Source organism: Ovis aries, chromosome 12 (assembly GCF_016772045.2).
Source record: "Ovis aries strain OAR_USU_Benz2616 breed Rambouillet chromosome 12, ARS-UI_Ramb_v3.0, whole genome shotgun sequence".
In the NCBI taxonomy this organism is placed as follows: Eukaryota; Metazoa; Chordata; class Mammalia; order Artiodactyla; family Bovidae; genus Ovis; species Ovis aries.
Window position 1 is genome coordinate 74,676,150 of NC_056065.1, and position 18,139 is coordinate 74,694,288.

The 18,139-nt window shown below is 53.7% G+C and overlaps 1 protein-coding gene across 2 annotated transcripts in view; it reads left to right on the plus strand.

Annotated features, from left to right (window-relative positions):
- PLXNA2 (plexin A2) overlaps positions 1-18,139 on the plus strand; it is a 227,047-nt gene that overhangs the window by 125,575 nt on the left and 83,333 nt on the right. The window lies entirely within an intron of this gene.

Consider the following 18,139-nt stretch of genomic DNA (forward strand, 5'->3'; position numbering starts at 1 on the left):
AGTTCAGTTCAGTTGCTCAGTTGGGTCCGACTCTTTGTGACCCCATGGACTGCAACACGCCAGGCTTCCCTGTCCATCAGCAACTCCCGAAGCTTGCTCATACTCATGTTCATCAAGTCAGTGATGCCATCCAACCATCTCATCCTCTGTCGTCCCCTTCTCCTCCCGCCTTCAATCTTTCTCGGCCTCAGGGTCTTTTCCAATGAGTCAGTTCTTCACATCTGCTGGCCGAAGTATTGGAGTTTCAGCTTCAGGGTTCATTTCCTTTAGGATGGACTGGTTGGATTTCCCTGCAGTCCAAGGGACTCTCAAGAGTCTTCTCCAACACCATAGTTCAAAAGCGTCAGTTCTTCAGCTGAGGGCCAAGGGGAGCCAAAACCAAGTCCTCACTCATCTTACCAAACCATGCACCTAGAGGGGCCACCTTTTCCAAATTGCACAAAAGGGCTGTATTGGCTAGAGGTGACCAAGAAAGGGAGCCTCAGAGGGTCAAACCTGTTGTCTCAAGGCCTCTAGTTGCAGCCAGAGGCATGCTTGATGGGGACACAGAGAAGCTGCCTCCCTTGCATTCAGCAGATGAAGCCAGGCCCCCGCAGCCCTCCTGCAGAAGGCCTGGACCCCTCCCATCACACTTGGATCACCGCTTAACTCCACATAGCTCTTGTCTGACTCCTGCTTAATTTTCACTTCTTGGTATCTGCCTTTTAAGTGTCCTAAGTCTTTTTTTTCACATCTTTGTTGTGTCCTTCCAGATAGTTAGCAAGCTCTAGGAGGGTGGACAGCATGCCCACCCTTTATTTTCCGCCACCCACCCCTGTGACATCTATCCAAAGATTCAGCCCCACTGGGGACCAAGTTAGTGAGCTGCCAGCTGAAGGGGTAGCAAAACCAAAGCTCTGTTTGCGAAGCCTTGATGGATCCCTCTCCTGAAACACCAGCTCAGCTGAGTGTCTCAGGGGATAGAACCCATCCACCCCGCCTCCCTCCTTCTCTGGTTCCTAAGGGTTAGAAGGTTCTGGAGAAACTCAGCCTGTCTTCTGATCTCTCTCCAGGGTGACACAAAATGCTGGACAGGAAAATGAAGAAGTGGCCCCAGTCCTCCGCCAGATTAACTTTTGATTATCACTTAGCAAACCATCAGTTGAGGCTTTCCAGGTGGCACAGTGGTAAAGAAACTGCCTGCCAAAGCAGGACATGTAAGACAATCCCTGGGTCAGGAAGAGCCGCTGGAGTAGCAAATGGCAACCTGCTACAGCATTCTTGCCTGGAAAATTCCATGGACAGAGGAGTCTGGTGGGCTACAGTCCATGGGGTCGAAAAGAGCTGGACACGACTGAGCACACACCCATGCGTTACGAACCATTGATTAGACCTCTGATGTGCGGTTGCTTGGCAGGGACTAAAGCTGTACCCCTCCAGATGCACGTCTGGTTTGAATGAGGGACAGGCCATCGCGGAGACACAGCATCCCAGGAAATGGCCTTTACCTGGCTCTGGGACGTGGCTGGGTGGTGCCTCTGCAGGACAGTGTATGAGGTGTGTCCAGCCTGCACCAGCGGGAGAAGTAGCTGTCTGCCTTTCTTCCTCGGGACCTCCAACCCCGGGCCCCTGGCTGACCCCCTCCACTTCTGTCTCCATCTTTCAGCATTGGTACCCCCTCAGCACGCTCTCACACTCTGAAACAAAGCACTCAGGCAGTCACGAAATAGCTGTATTGATGCTCCACCCTGCATGCCCCGAGATGATAATGCATCGCCCGTCGTGCGTATCCAGACGGAGCCAGATTACGCTCAGGTGCTTAAAAGTCCAGGTCTAATTAGAGTTCCAGGGAATCAAGCCATTGTATTATTAATGATTCTCCGCCAATGTTCTGATTAAAACAGTAATTTTAATAAGCACAGCTCGATGCTAAGTGTTCACTGAGCACCTAATTACATCAGTTATAACTCCAAAATTATTTAAAATCCCCCCCTTTTTTTTTTCCACCAGACCTGGCATGCACCAAGTAAAATAGAGACTCAGACAATTCGGTGATTATTTGGTCTAATTAATTTCTTAAGCACCTGTTTTTTTAATAAAGAATCTTTTGTCTGTCTTGCATCTCCCCACCTCCCCCTCCACTCCTTTCTATGCTCAGAGGCTCCGTGTCATTGGTTACATTTGAGGCCACCATCGCAGGAGGCCACGAACAGAAAGAAGTGAGGAAGGGAACGATGTGGACCGTCCCCTGCACCAGCCTCCAGGCGAGGCGAGGTTGCAGAGTCTGACTGATGGCTCCTGCCTGGCTGGGCTCAGAGGGCTTGTAGCCAGAAGCCAGTTCCTCGCCACATCCTGGTCTCCTAACTTAAGACCAGCTTGGGATGTCTTATTTAATGATCGCACTTGCATCTCCAGGAGGACGAAGGCAACTGGGTTGACAGGCTTCCTTCCCATTGTGGCTGTTCACAAATCCCTTTGACCCTTGAGTTTGAACAAGAGACCTCACACCTGTTCACTAACCGCAAGGACACCAGAATTTCAGAAAGAATGGTCTGCTGAGGCATCCGAGAGTTGACATGCAACATTTCCTTTAAAAAAAAAATCACGTCATCAATAAGTTATCAGTCTATCCCCAGAAATAACACCAATAAACTCCCCTGCGTTTGTGCGGTAAACTCAATCTTGAACAAGGTACTGCTCCGGCTCTCTTTTCATCTGACCCTCATGACAACAAGCGAGCTGGGAACAGCAGTTGTTAGCATTCTCACACTCAACCGGCATGCCGGAGAACCAAATCACAGCTTTATTGTGTTCATCCTTTCACCTCCGCATGGGGCAGGCTGCTTAGCTCATCATCTCACTCTTGGATAATAAAAAGTCCTTCATGTCTCAAACACAGTCTCCAGCCAGGAATATAATGCCTGGTTCCAGACTAGAAGTAAAACTCTGGACTTCCCTGATGCCCACATCTTTCTCCCCCAGCGCCCTGGGTCTGCTGCGTGCTCCCCACTAGCAGAGGTGGGGAGACATAGTTCTTCTCTTTCTGTCACTTATCTTCCCCCACTGAGGCTGTCATTACTGAGTCCTTGCACATCCTTAGCCTGTCACTGTCACCAGGGAGCTCAGTGGCCTCCCAAAGTCCTGCCTTCCCTGTGTCTCCCGAGACCTCGCTACCCTACTCTCTGGATTTCCTGCTTCCCAGCTCTTCCTGTCCACTCTGACCCCTGCAGTCCTGAGGATGCATCTCAAGCTTCCTAAGAGGTCATAATGAATGCGCCTCCCTGGTGGCTCAAATGGTAAAGAATCTGCCTGCAATGTGGAAGACTAGGGTTCGACCCCTGGGATGGGAAGATCCTCTGGAGAAGGGCATGGCAACCCACTCCTGTATTCTTGCCTGGAGAATCCCCATGGACAGAGGAGCCTGGTGGGCTTCATTCCATGGGATCGCAGAGTCGGACACAACGGAGGAACTAACCCGCAATGAAGGGTGGCTGGCTTACGGCATCCCAGGGCCTTCTTCCGAATATCTCACAAAATCCTTCTGTCATTCTTCTTCTACCACTTTGCATTAATCTGGGTCAGGGGATGCAGAATAAAGGGTAGAAGATTCATGTACTTGGATCTTAAGAACCTACTCTGAAATCTTGCTTGAAGCCAGCCATCCTACTTCAGTAGACAGCAGTCATATCTCAGCACCTCGGTGGGTGCTTTCGTTCTGACATCCACCAATATTTACAGGTGTGGAAACTGAAGCTCAGAGAGGTTAAGTGGCTCACCCAGCACAGCTGAGCATATGGTGCGGCTGAGCCAAGTGCTTCTGACAGTAATAGTCATGTCCTTTCCATGACACCATGCACCTCTGCTGGGTTATAAACATTAACTCTATTTAAAAAAAAAAAAAAAAAGCCTTCGCGTCACCTAATGGATCCCAGCAGAATGCCAGGAGCCTCAGCCACACCTACAGCGTCTTTGCATAGTTCTTAGTACATTTACTTAAGGAGCTTAAAATAAAACCTGGATCACCCGGTAAGTGTGATTAGCTTCTCAGCAGGTATTTATAGACCTATTTTATGTAAGAAACTGGAGTTGGAACATACAGGGATATCTCATATGAAGAAATAGAAAGTAGAGCCCTGTGAATAGAGACCTCAAAAGAGTTTAAAAAATATGTTCAGAGTCCTGCCAGTTGGGCAGAGGATCGGATTCTAGACTCAGAGAGAGGGGTCACAGAGGTCAATGGAAGAGGGTTCGTGGAGCAGGGATTTGCGTGCTCAGGAGGGAAAGACATTCTGATAAGTAGGAACGTGTGCGCAAAGCAAGTTAAGGAGGCAAAACCATGCAGAGCAGGAGAGGAGGCCTGCCTGCAAGGCGTGGGATTCACGCTGACAAAGAGTCTGGAATGGGGATGTGAGCTCGGGTGGGGAGCAGAGGTTAAAATGCTCAAACACTGGGCTGGGATATTTGGATTATAAACTGCCTCCAAGAAGCATTTTTTTTCTTGTTGTTTTTGAATTTTTTATTTTTTTTGGCAGGGGGAAGGTATTGATTTTTGTTTGCATTTTAGCCGAGGCCAGGGTTACAGAACACTGCCTCTGAGAAGCCTTCCCTGATTTTCCCTCCTCTTTGCTCTTGCAGTTTTGCCATATCCCAGTCATAGTGCGATTCCGTGATGACTGGCATCCCATGTGTCTTCCTGACAACACTATGAATGCTTCAGGATCAGGACCCAAAGTCTATTCATCTTTGAACTCCATGCCTACACAGAATATATAGCCGGCCCTTCATGTATTACTAATAGCTAACAGCTGTATCCCAAGCACTGGGCTAAGTGTTTTCCGACCCATGTCACCCTTTATGCCTGAGAGGCAGTTTAGTGGGGAGGTTCTGCCAACCTGCCAAGATTTGAATCCCAGCTCTACGACTTGCTGACTACAACCTACTTAATGCAGGGTTAGTAGCTGAGTTGTGTCTGACTCTGCGACCCCATGGACTTTAGCCCACCAGGCTCCTCTGTCCATGGGATTCTCCAGGCAAGAATACTGGAGTGGGTTGCCATTTCCTCCTCCAGGGGATCTTCTCAACCCAGGGATCGAACCGAGTCTCCCACATTGCAGGCAGATGCTTTCCGTCTAAGCCCCCAGGGAAGCCCACTGTGACTGTGTGACTATCAAGAGATTCACTAAGCCTCTCTGTGCCTTAGTTTCTTCCCCATCTGCAGAGAGAAATCCTACACAGGTATGTGCTATAGCTATCACCATTTTGTGAAGTCGCTCAGTCATATCCAACTCTGTGACCCTGTGGACTGTAGCCTACCAGGCTCCTCCGTCCATGGGATTCTCCAGGCAAGAGTACTGGAGTGAGCTGCCATTTCCTTCTCCAGGGGATCTTCCCAACCCAGGGACTGAACCCGGGTCCCCCGCATTGCAGGCAGATGCTTTCCCCTCTGAGCTACCACGGAAGCCACAGATGAGGCTCGGAGCTGAGGAACGGGCCACGGTTCACACTGGCTGAGAAGCAAAGGCGCAGGGGTCTGGACCAGGCGGCGTGACTGTGGGGCCCGTGCCCTCAAGCACCACGCCTTTTTGAGGAGGAGAGCCCAGGGTGTGCAGAGCACAGGAAGTGTGGGAGGCGAAGGGAGACGGGGTGGCCATGCGCCCCGCCTGCCGTGAGGATGGGCCCCGCAGCGCAGCGCGAGGCCGCGGGAGCGCCCGGCAGGGGGGGAGCTGCCGAGCTCCGCTCCTTCCTCCTCCGCCTCCGCCTGGGCGCCACGCCTTGGCCCCTGCGTGGCCCGACGCGCCCGTCCCTCGGCTTCTCCCTGCACGTTCGCGTGGCCGTCTCCTGCTCCCGCTTCTCCCTTCTCACACAGCATCTTCCGCCACTCCCGCCTCTGAAGATGTCACCAAGTTTGCCAGGCCTCCCGCCCCGGATAATGCCTTACTGGCCCCTTCAGCCCGGAGGGCTCACTCCCCGTTGAACCTCTCATCTTTCCCTTTCTGGCTTCTCCACCAGCGGGGATGCTCTTTATCCACTTGGCCCGTCTCTACAGCTTCCCAAAGCAGCACCGAGGCACGGCATTCAGCCTCACACCGCCTTGTTCAGGTTAAGTGAAGGAGTGTGTGTGAGTCGCTCAGTCGCGTCCGACTGTTTGCGACCCCATAGACTGTAGCCCGCCAAGCTCCTCCCTCCGTGGAATCCTGCAGGCAAGAATACTGGAGTGGGTTGCTATGCCGTCCTCCAGGGAAATGAATTGAGTGCGTGAATGAATAAGCGAGCTCTGTACTGAAAGCAGGGCCTCCCAGGCGGCTCAGTAGTAAAGAACTCATTTGCCAATGCAGGAGACATAGGAGTTGTCGGTGTGATCCCTGGGTTGGGAAGATCCCCTTAGGGAGGGCATGATAACGCACTCCAGCATTCTTGCATGGAGAATCCCGTGGACAGAGAAGCCTGGCGGGCTACAGTCCATGGGGTCTCAGAGTTGGACACGACTGAAGCGACTTAGCACCCATACAGACATACTGAAAGCAAGTTACAAATCTTAATTTTAAGTGAGGAGACTTTTGTAACATACAGTCGTATCCTCCACCTCTGTCTCTTACACACATGTGCACACACTTATCCAACACCCACTAACTTGTCCTAGAAAGCTGTGAATCACAAGAAACTCCTCTGTCCTTTCTAGGGGAGCTAGTCACTCAGCATACGAAGAAAAATCAGAGTGTTTTCACGTCAAATGTGTCAGGGAGGACGAGATGTCGTGTCAGATAGTCAGAAAGGCGCGTTGAGAGATGACGGAAAAGACGCACTCCCTGGGTCTACTGCAGACCAGAGTTCCGTTTCGCAGTGGCTTCCGGTCCGCTTGGAGTTGTGTGGCAGCTGAGGCAGGGAGGGGGCCCGACTCCGACCCAGCCCCTGTGGGCAGGGCTGAGACAGCTCTGTTTATGTGCGCAGCTGCTGCTGGGGGTGGGCTGACAAGGGGCCTGGGAGGTTTGGCTTACCCAGAGCTGAGTCCAGCTTTTACTGTCTGGGAGGATTGCATTCCCTACATCAAGATGACCTGGGAACTTCAACCCGGGGGCCCTTCACTATCCTGGAAGTGTATTCCAGGGAAGGTATCGAGGTCCTGAGACCCCACCAGCTTGTCTCAGTAACCCTGCGTGCCAGCACCCGAGGCAGAAGTGCCGTCGGGCACCAGGAATCAGAAACTGGAGCTTGGTTGGGAGGCAATGCCAGCAACTCTGCTAAACGGGGCTTGGTGTGAACTCCTTGGGGAGTAGGGGTGTCCTGAAGGCCCACTTGCCATCTTAGAGGAATCCCCTTCTCAGATAACACTGAAGGAGCCCACCTCCTACCCAGGCAACAGCAAAGGTGTTCTTACCCAGGTGTCTGAGCAGCCTCTTCACCGCCCTGATGATTCCCTCCCCAAACCTCACCTTTTTTTTTGTAATTATTTTAATTGGAGGCTAATTACTTTACAATATTGTAGTGGTTTTTGCCGTACATTGTCATGAATCAGCCATGGGTGTACATGTGTTCCCCAGACCTCACCTTTTAGAGCTTATGGGCGGCAGACCCGTCAAAGAGAACTCAGGATTAACAGGAGGGCCATGCCCTCCTGTCTTGCTCTCAAGGTGACTGGAAGGCAGGCGAGCCCGAAGTTGAAGGAGTGGGGCCCAGAAACCAGGCTGTGCTGGGCAGATGTCCCACGCTCAGATGATTCAGGCTCCACGTGGCAAGGCTGCCCTGGGCCCTCGGCATCCAGGGGCCTGTGGAAAAGCCTGGACGCACAGGAGTGTGAATGAATGAATGGGAACGGGCTGGTGACGGGGATCCTTGCTTCATCACTCCATCCCCTTGCCATCATCACTCTCCCCCTCTAGGGTTGATGACGAGTTGATGTTGGCCCTGTGGGGAGCTTTGTGGGCCCTCTCTAATCCCGGCCATCTGGTCTCCAGGTGAGAGATCTGTTTTAGCTATTCCTTAGGCCCTATTTCCCAAATCCTCTCATCCCCTATTTCCTACCCCACCTGCTTTCCCTCACTGAATAAATCCACGGTTGTCATGGAGACAACATAGTATCAGCATCTCTGCTGCTTTGTAGATCCTTCCGGAAAACAGAACTAGAAAGGGCCCTCCTTGTACCTTCTTAGTGTGTCTGGCACAGGAGTCCTGTCTGAGAAAGTGTGGTGTGGTGTTCGGATGTTTCTGCTTCGCCCGTTCACTTTCCTCCCTCTGTCCTTCCTTCACCCAAGTTCCACCTTCTTAGGAGACTAAGCCCAGTTTGACTTTTTCAGGCGAGGGTCCTGAAGCTAGGCCCCTAGCCTCAGAGTCCTGTGTTCTTCAGCCTCCAGCAGGGACTGTGTCATGAATAAGGAGAAGAGTCTCAGGGACTGTGCAGATGTAATTCTCCCCAGATGACGGATCAGCAGTCTCGGCACAGAGAGGCGAGGTGGCTCGCTCTAGACCACCCCACGCAGAGTGCAGAGCCTGCAGCTTCCCTTGCAAACACTGCCACCTTCAGTGGGTCTGCACCGAGAGATAGCACAGTAACTACCGCTATTAAGCACCAACTGTGTGCAAGGCTCTCCATGTACAAATGTCACTCAAACCTCCAAACAACCTTGCAAAGTTAATATCGTTATTGTCAGCATTGTTACAGAGGAGGAAACTGAGGGAGGTCAATGAGGACCATTTATTCACTGATCATCATAGCAGCTGGATTTGAAACTGAAGACTATCTCCTTCAAAGCCCCACTTAACCAGGACAAAGTAAATACGGCCTCTACCAAAAGGATTCAGGAGGGGCCATCCTTACCCAAGTGTTCATCGATAGCATGAATTCTACTGTTTGGGGCCAGAATTTGCTTTCCCCATCATCCTTTCCCCTTTGACTCCTACATGACCCTCTGCCGGGTTTTATGAATGAGAAGGGGAAAAAAATATATCATTGAAAAGTTCAACCAACTTTGGCTCCCATTCTCACAGTGATAGATAGCTTTAATTATTCCAAACTACTCAGCCACTCCACTCTTCTCCCCCCAGTCATTAAAAATAGATTTTTCTCTTTGAACTTCACTCCACCCTCGGGGGTCCAGATAGTCAGGAGTTCTTACGAGACAGCCCCAGGGTCAGCTTCTGGTCAGAAGGTTGCATGTTGCTTTGGTGGCAATCGCAGGGTCCAGAAACTCCAGCTGGCTTCCTGGGAGGTTCACACCTCCTTCTTGATGCTATTAGTCACGTGACTTTGGCAGCTCAGAGGATGGGCAGGGGGCTGGATTGGTGTTTACTTTATGAGGATTTAAGGGGCTCTCACACATCACTATTAATTTTTAAAGAACTGGACCTAACCCTGGGAACAAACAATAAATAATGACTTCTTCACATTAATTACTGGGAAGTTGATTCGTTGGAAAGGCTGGAGCTGAAAATAGGAGCTCAGAAGGGCTCTGCTCCCTGATGAGCAGGCAGGATGAAGTGAGATGGGTATGGTGGGCTCCGTTTTAAAAGTAAGGGAGGGAGGCTTGAAGAGGTTAAGCCGCTTTGCCGAGGTCTCACTGCAAATGACTAGCAAGGCCAGGATAGGAAGCCCCTGCCACTTCAGCCTCCAGGCGGGACTGGCTGAGGGCTCGTGGCTCAGGGTAGGGGGTGTGGGCCCTCATTTCCACTGCTCTGGTCCTGGCAGGTTTTTAAGATATCCCGCAGGGCATCCTCAGCCCCACCAGCCTTTCCCCCTCTTCACCCTCTCACATCAGCCCCTGTATCGTCTGGCTCCAGATCCACCCGCTGACTCTCCATCAGCAAACAGAGAAAGCCAAGTGCACGGCCAGCAACAGTCAAGAGGGGAAGTGTCAGTACAGGGCCGGCCCCCGTGTCCAGAAGGAAGAAAGGTGATCCTGATTGACAGCCCTCAGCCCTTGGGGCAGCCTCAGGCGAGGGGCCTTCCCTGCCTGATGCCGCCGCACCCCCCTCACCACCCCCACCTGGCAGTCGGGCACACCCGGACTCCAGTGCCGTGTCCGCCACCTGCAAGGCATGCAACTAGGGCAGGTGATTGAACCCAAGACTCAGGCAAACCCGCTCCGCTGTTCCTGCCTGGAGAACCCCGGGACGGGGGAGCCTGGTGGGCTGCCGTCCATGGGGTCGCAGAGTCGGACACGGCTGAGCGACTTCCCTTTCACTTTTCACTTTCATGCATTGGAGAAGGAAATGGCAGCCCACTCCAGTGTTCTTGCCTGGAGAATCCCAGGGACGGGGGAGCCAGGTGGGCTGCTGTCCATGGAATCGCACAGAGTCGGACACGGCTGACCCGACGCAGCAGCAGCAGCAGCAGCTTTGTAACAGGCAAGGTGGGTCTCTTCCCTCCCCTGCGAGGCTGGTGTGAGCCTCAGGAGAGGGGACAGAGGACACAGTGCAGCAGGCGCAGGTGAACGGCCGCCTCCTCCCCCTCCTTGGACAAAGCTCAGCCAACTGCCCGCTCAGGGGAAGGTGGCGTGGGCCCGGGGCACCCTCAGCGGAGGCCTCGGTCCCCTTCAGACCCAAAGAGGGGGTCTCACGGCTGCCCCCAGCCACACCTGGCAGAGGAGAACGAGGTTAAAATGCTGCTTCAGGCATCCAGTTGACAATCAGCTCTGCCTGTAAAGCGTGGGAGAGCGCACAAGGGTATTATTCCATGAAGTCTTGCGGAGCCAAAGGGCTATTTACTGTACGAGGTGTGTTTGGAGCCTGGGAAGGCTGGCCTGTCCCTGGAGGGTCCGCTTTGGCTTGGGTGCCTGAGAGACTGTGGCCAGGGCTGGGGGCTGGACGAGGCCTCCCTGAAAGTCTGTGCCCGTGTTTCTCTTCCTGTGAGAACCCTGAACTCTGGCCCCATCGGGCGTACAGGGAAGGCAGAGCCCTAAGCTGTCAGGCCGGCTGTACTTGTTCCCCACGGGGCTGACAAGATTTGGCTAAGCCTGTGAGGAGAGACTCCTCCCTGCCCATCCGTGCCAGCCAGTAACAACTGCCAGGCGCAGGCCAGCTCCTAAGAGCAGTGGAGTCAGAAAGATGAAAGCCCAGCCTGCCCTCTGGTTGCTTCCCACCTTTTGAATCCTGCTCTGACCTCGGCCTCCGGACTGACGCCTGAGCCTCCTGTCCCTCTTTTTCTCCAAAAGATCCCTAATGGCATGTCACCACTAAGGCCACGGAGGACCCCCTCCCCTCCAGCTGACCTTCTCCACTCCCTGGGACGGGCCCCAGGGTTTCAGCCAACCCTTCGTGTGTATTAGTCACTCAGATATATCCAATTCTTTGCAACCCCATGGACTGTAAGCTGCCAGGCTCCATCCATGGAATTCTCCTGGGAAGCATACTAGAATGGGTTGCCATTTCCTTCTCCAGGGGATCTTCCCGACCCAGGGAACGAACCTGGGTCTCCACCATGGTGAAGGCAGATTCTTCACCATCTGAGCCACCTTGGGCGCCTCTATTTCCTGGTGGAGCAAATGGATCTCCCTCTACCTAACAATCCGCAGCCTCTCTGCCTGCAGGAGCTGAGCACAGCGAACGAGATAAGCATGCAGAGCGTGCTCACACCCTCTCCCGGCCTGGCTGTGATGGCGCCGCGGAGCCCAGCCCGCACACCAGCCCTGGCAGGGCCTCCCTTCAGCCTGCCCTCGGCCTGTGACCGTAGATGAGCATCAGGTTGCTTCTTGAAAAAACATATCTGGTTTGGGAAAAAGAGCAAAAAGGAGGTCTGAGACCCTAGAGGCTCCAAGGGAAGAGAGGGTGGGCTGGTGGGGAGGGCCCATCAGGAGAAGGGACGAGAGATGGGAGGGCAGCTCCGGGAGCCGGCTGTGCCTCAGCTGCTGTGCGCTTTGCCAGGGGGCCCCGGGGACCCCGAGGCTGTGGCTCAGGCCAACTGCATGCTTCCACACAGGCTGTGTGTGTGCCCTCCTAGTCCCGTCACTTGGCTCTCAGCCACTGAGAAGGCCGCTGTTTCTCTGCTTGCGGCAGGAGGCAGGAGACATGTGTGGGGACAGGTGGGGACATCTGGCTGGGGGCGGGGGGGGGGGCGGGGCACAGGTTCCGGGGAAGCAGGGGGTGAAACACTCAGTCCCCAGGGCCCCTGCGGCCTGGGGAACGGCTTTCCCTTATTCCTCCCTCTCTCCGTCTCTCTCTTGCCCAATTGCCAAGGGCTCCTGCCCGCTCTGGAGCCAACTGCCCACGTGGAAGGCCCCCGAGGACAGCCTCTGCACTTTGTCCTCTGAGTCACAGCTGTCCCTTGCTTGATGTCCCCCATGTCCCTCCGTCGTGCATCTGTTCTACCATGTTAAGATGATCCAGTTTCCTTGGTTTTGTCCTCGACCAAACCATGGGCTCCAGAGAGCAGAGAGTGTGGCCTGATGCCCAATGGAGAGCTTGCATGCTAAGCCGAGCCCGACTCTTTGCGGTCCTGTGGACTCTAGCTCGCAAGTCTCTGTCCCTGGGGATTCTCCAGGCAAGGTTACTGGAGTGGGTTGCCATGCCCTCCTCCAGGGGATCTTGCCGACCCAGGGATCGAGCCCTGGTCTCTCATGTCTCCTCTTTGGCAGGCAGGTTCTTTGCCACCTGGGAAGCCCAGTGCAGGGCTTTGTGTGTGTTGTTGCTTAGTCGTGTCCAGCTCTTTATGACCCCACCCACCAGGCTCCTCTATCCTTGGGATTCTCCAGGCAAAGTTACTGGAGTGGGTTGCCATGGCCTTCTCCAGGGATCTTCCCAACCCAGGGATCGAACTCAGGTTTCCCACATTGCAGGCAGATTCTTTACCTTCTGAGCCACCAAGGAAGCCCACCATATAAATGCTTTGTAAATACTGAAGGGTCACAGGGGACCCAGGCCCAGCCCGCAGTCAGAATCTCTACGTTGGTCTCCTTCCGACTCAGGTGCCTCTCCCGTAGACACCCCCGGATTCTCAGAACCCGGTAGCTCCTTCTAGGTGTCCATACAGCGTGGCAGAGACGCGGGCTTGATTCTCTTTCCCCTCGATTCTGCTGTTGGGGAGCTCTTCTCTGAAGAGGGACGGCTTGGCACCTGACGGAGTAACTGTCCAGGCTGATGGTAACCACCAGGGTCACAGAGGTCTCCAGGGACTTCCCGGATGGTCCTAGCCCTGCGGGTGTGCCATGTCCTTCGAGACCTTCAGGAAGGAGGCGGCTTCTAGCCCTTCCCTTGGTGACTTGTCCCCAAAGCCGACGATCATCTGCTCTCACACCCCTTGTTGAGCCAGACCCCTCACCCCGTGCCCCAAGAGGGGGGCAGGTGGGGAGCAGGGGCCACTCCAAACTCTGCGCCCTGCCGAGCCCCACCCTTGTCACATGAGCCCCTGGGACTCAGGCCAAGGGGAGGCCCTGGAGACTGGGGCCCCGGAGCTGGAGAAGCCAAGAACACAGTATGAGTCACCTTTAATGAAGAGGGTTTCTTAAGTAAATGACTTAATAGGGCAGTTATATTCATTAGAGGCATAATTACGAGGCCTAAGATCAAGTGGAGATGAATGCCGAGTGAGCAGTGGGTGGACTCCAGTGTGGCGTGACCCCGTGGTCCAGGGGAGAAGGCGGTGGAGGCGGCAGGGGAGGGTTGTCCTCACCGCCGCACCCGTGTGCCCACCCAGCCACCCGGATCCCTGCACTCAGGGTGGGGGGCGGGGGAGCCTCCGGCATAATGAAAGCACAATCATAATAAACAAACACTAATTAAAGTGTCGTCATCGAGTGTCCCATTAGACCCTGAGTCAGCCTGACAAAGCCCCGCCTGACGCGGTGGACGCTTTCCAGGACTAGCTTCCTTTCGTTCTAGAGCTTCCCCGAGACAGCGCGCACCCCCAGCCCATCCTCCCCCAGGCCCCAGAGCAAGTGCCCACCTGTCGCCTGCTTGGTGCCAGCTGAGTGGCCCCTGACCCCAGGAGTTTGAATTCGGTTCCTTCAGGTCCTCCATAGACTCAGAGATACTGGAATCAATTCCTCCTGGGCCGTGGAGCGGTCCCCACACCAGCCCCCAGCTCTCCTCCCCGAGAAGCAGTCTAGCTCCTTCTTCGGCCCCGAGGCAGAGTTCGATTCTATTTCTTCGTGGCCCCGGGCAGAGCCTGACATTTAGAAAGATTTCCCAGGATGTGAGGTCACGTTTACCAGTGGTTCTCATAAAAAAAACTAGCTGGAGAGCTTGTTGGAACCATTTCTCAGGCCCTGCCTCATGCCAGAATTTCTGACTCAGTTGGACTCTGGATTCTGATGTCTCTTAAGCTCACGGGTCATGCCAAGGGTGTTGGTTTGAGGATCCAGGATGCCTCTTCACAGAGGACACTCTTTTGGCCAAGAAGTGATGAGCTGGAGAGCTTACACTGTGTGTTCCAGCTGTGTGGACTTCTCTGTCCTTCCCGAGTCAACCCAGACCTGCTCCCCGAATTCTATATTCTCATCACTCTTGACCCTCAAGCTCAGCTTTCCTGTTTGCTCATGCGGTTCCTTCCAGCCGGCATGCTCTTCATTTGGATCTTCACCTTGAAGACCCAGACCCAGGCCACACCCCTCACAAAGCCTCCTTGGGATGCCTGTCTAGAGCCACGCTCCCCCCACGAGAACAAAACGCCAGGCACCCAGCAGCGTGTGTCCTTCTAAGTTTTCTAGCAACCATATTTTAAAAAGTAAGAAGAGGCAGCTGAAATCAATCGTTAGGTTTTATTTAACCCCAGATTTACTAAATTTTCTCAGCACTAGTCAATAAGAGTTAGTAACGTGCTGTTTTCCATCCCGGTTTCCCATGCTGGGTCATCTATGTCCGGTTGTCTTTAGAGCGTGTCTCAATTCGAACTAGCCCCTTCCAGATGCTGGCAGCCACACTGGCCCACGTGCTGGATGGCATCGACGTAGAAGTAGTCTTTTCTTTGCTCCGAATTCCCTCAGCCCTCTTTTGATACCTAAGAACACACATCACTTTTCTTGTTTTTATTGCTCGGCTGCTTGCAACTTGAAGGTGATGGCTGTGTCTTAATGCTACTGTTGATTTTATTGCCCTAAAGTGCCCAGCACTGGCCTTTCTGTATGATGTGATCAATGCCTACAAGTTGATGAATGAATATGGAAGCACATGATTATAGGAAAGACAGAGCAGCCGTGGAAACACCTGACTCTGAGCGCCGCCCTCCACTCCCCTGTGACGTTTCTCTCCTCTGGTTTGTATATGGCTGTCAGATCTCCGAGAAGAGAATAAATTCAAGTTTTAGGACCCCCCACTCCCATAAAAGTTTCCTGTTTCACTTTGCTCTTCAACTCTGTGTATTTTAAAAAAAAAAAAAAAAATTCCCACCAGGAGGGCCCAGGAAACAGGGAAATAGCTGTGCAGTTGGTTTCGTGTTTGGAGAAGAACAGGCTTCTCACTATCTCCGCGGCACTTGGCGTGAAAGTGGGCTTTGTTGCCGGAGACACTGCTCCCATTCAGGGCCCCGTTCCCCAGCTGCTGAGAGCAGGGCTGTGTTTTGACAGACGGGCCGAATGCAATGCAGACAGTTGTTTTAATTTCCAGCCAGATGCAGACATCACTCACACGGAGCCTGAAACCCAGGAAAGGGAGCCGGGCACTGGACCGCGGCTCTCGGGCCTCCGAGGGCAGGTTGGGAGGGGGAGGGCACTAGCGGAAGCCCCCCTGGACGACTGGGGTCACAGATACCCTGAAGGGCTGAGGGCCCCCAGGCGCGGGGAAGGGCCGCGGGGAGAGCATCTGGCAGTCACATGCCGGAAAGGTGCTTCTAGCAGGGATCGTAGGCCATGAGTCAGGGGTCAACGGGGGCTCCTTAAGGCAGGGTGCTGTCAGGGGCCAGTGGTATGCCTGGAGATTACCTTTGAACCATCCACATCATTCAGCAGTCGCAGGGAGGAGTTAGGAGCATCCTGAAAGTCAGAGCTGGAAGGACTCAGGTGGCCTTCCTCTGGGTCAGAAGTATACCTTCCGAAGCCTCCCAGACACGTCCCCTTGACTCAGCTCATGCCTCCCACGGACGGGAGTCCCTGCTGGAACCCTGGTCTGCTGCATTATTGGACAGCCTTGACGTTCTTCTGTTGGGCTTTCCTGGATCTCTTTACCCCTGGGTCTCATCTCCGTCACAGCGCTGCCCTTCAAACCACGGCAAACCACTTTTGTGCTCCCCCTTGAGATTCACCTTCTCTGAGCTAAAGAAACATCCAGGTCTCTCAAGCTGCACCTCAGATGCCAGTGCTGGGTCCCGTTCCATCGTGACCACCCTTCTGGGAAGTCTGTCTGGTGGGGCTGCATGTCTGCAGGGGCAGGCTGCCCAGCCCTGAACTGGAAACTCCCCAGGGTGGGGCACCTCTGTCCCGACACCACATCCATTAACGCAGCCTATGACCCAGTTAGCCCCCAGAGCCGTGCCATCACCCTGTCAGGTCCGATTGGACCTCCGAGTTGAGAGTCCACTCAAACCCACACATCTGTCATGCATGAGCTATTTCAAACCAGCTGTCCTCCAACCTCCACTTAGAATATCTGCTTTTTTAAACTAAATTTCCAGATTTTACACTTATGCTTTCTGCATCTCATTTATTTTATTATTAAAGGCAACTCAGGAATGCTTAAAGCTGATCATGTCACTCAGAGGGAAAAGCTTTGTAATTCAGAATGTTAAGTGTTAAGATGTGGGGCAAATGAGTCGGTGGGGGGAGGGCACCCACTAGAGAGAAGGAAGGTTTCTGGGGTTGGTACCCAAAACCTTTCACAGTCTGACCCCTGGTTACGTACGCCAGCCTCATCTCGCAGCTCGTCGCATCCAGTGTGCATGCCACTTGAGTTAAGCTGAACTGAGCCATGATTCCCAGGTGAGGCAGTGGTAAAGAATCTGCCTGCCAGTGCCGGAGACCAAGAGATGAAGGTTTGATCCCTGGGTCGGAAGATCCTGTGAAGAAGGAAATGGCAACCCACTCCAGTATTCTTGCCTGGAAAATTCCACGGACAGCGGAACCTGATGGGCTACAGTCCACAGGGTCTTGAAAGAGTCTGACAGGACTGAGTTTGCATGTATCAACAGCCATGATTACTTTTGCCCGTGGTAATCTCTCAGCTAGGAAGGCCCTTCCAGTCATCTGTAGTAGGCCCGCTCTTACCCTGACTCACCCATACTCAGCTGCTGGTCCGTTTTCCAGACAGATTGTGCTGAGTGGCCCCTCCTTTAAGCTGCCAAGGCCCCCGGGGCATATAACCATTGCTTGCGATGGATGTTCGCCACAATGTAGAGTAGGGCTCGGTTTGTAATTACCAAGTCCCGCGGGCTGCGTGCTCTGCGGGGGTGCAAATCTGTGTCCGGTTCGCTGCAGTTTCTCTAGCACACAGCACTGGAGCCTTGACGCAGTGACATCTGATAAATGGTTGCTGGGTGAGCCGTGTTAGACTCCATCCCGAGCCTCTTGGGAGGATGCTGTGAAGGCGTCTCCATCAGACCCTTCATCCCCCTGCCAGAGGTGGAACACTGGGCTGCTGGACCACAGGTTGTGTTTCCGCTTGACTTCACACGTCCAGTAGGTGGGGAACCTCTCTGCCCTGACAAATGAGATCCCATTCCCAGCCTAGCAAATGTTTTTGCAGCCCAGCTGCCTGCGGGCTCAGCCATCGACAGATACCTAGGACAGACCGAATGCAAGACTTCAATCTTCTGACCCTTTGCCTGGCCTTAATGTTAACACCCGCTGGGCAGGTAAGGGTGAGTAATGAGCACACAGGCCTGGTTTCTGTCCCAGCACGGCCTCACCCAGAAGCCAGGAAGGGAAGGCTGCCTGCTCTAGTAGGGGGGCAGGTCACGGGCTTGAGCTACACACTCCCCTTTCCCCAGCAAGACGGCATCAGACAGGCAGCTCATCTCTGTTCCCATTTAGCCAGACTTTTCAAAGGACGGGAGATTTACTAGGGAAAACTGAATACAGACATCAGAGAATAGGCTAATTGGATCCAGGTGGTGCGTCTGGTTGGCGGTAAAAAGACGGTGCCACTCGGTGAATACTATTTGATAGGGAAAGTTTCTCCTTCTCTCTTTATTTATCAGTGCTTTCTTTGCAGGCAGGATGTCTCAGCCCGAGCCCAGCTGAAAGCTCTTCAGAGGCTAGTTGGTGGCACTCAATGGCCTTTCAGCAGAGTTAACCATTTCTAGCGT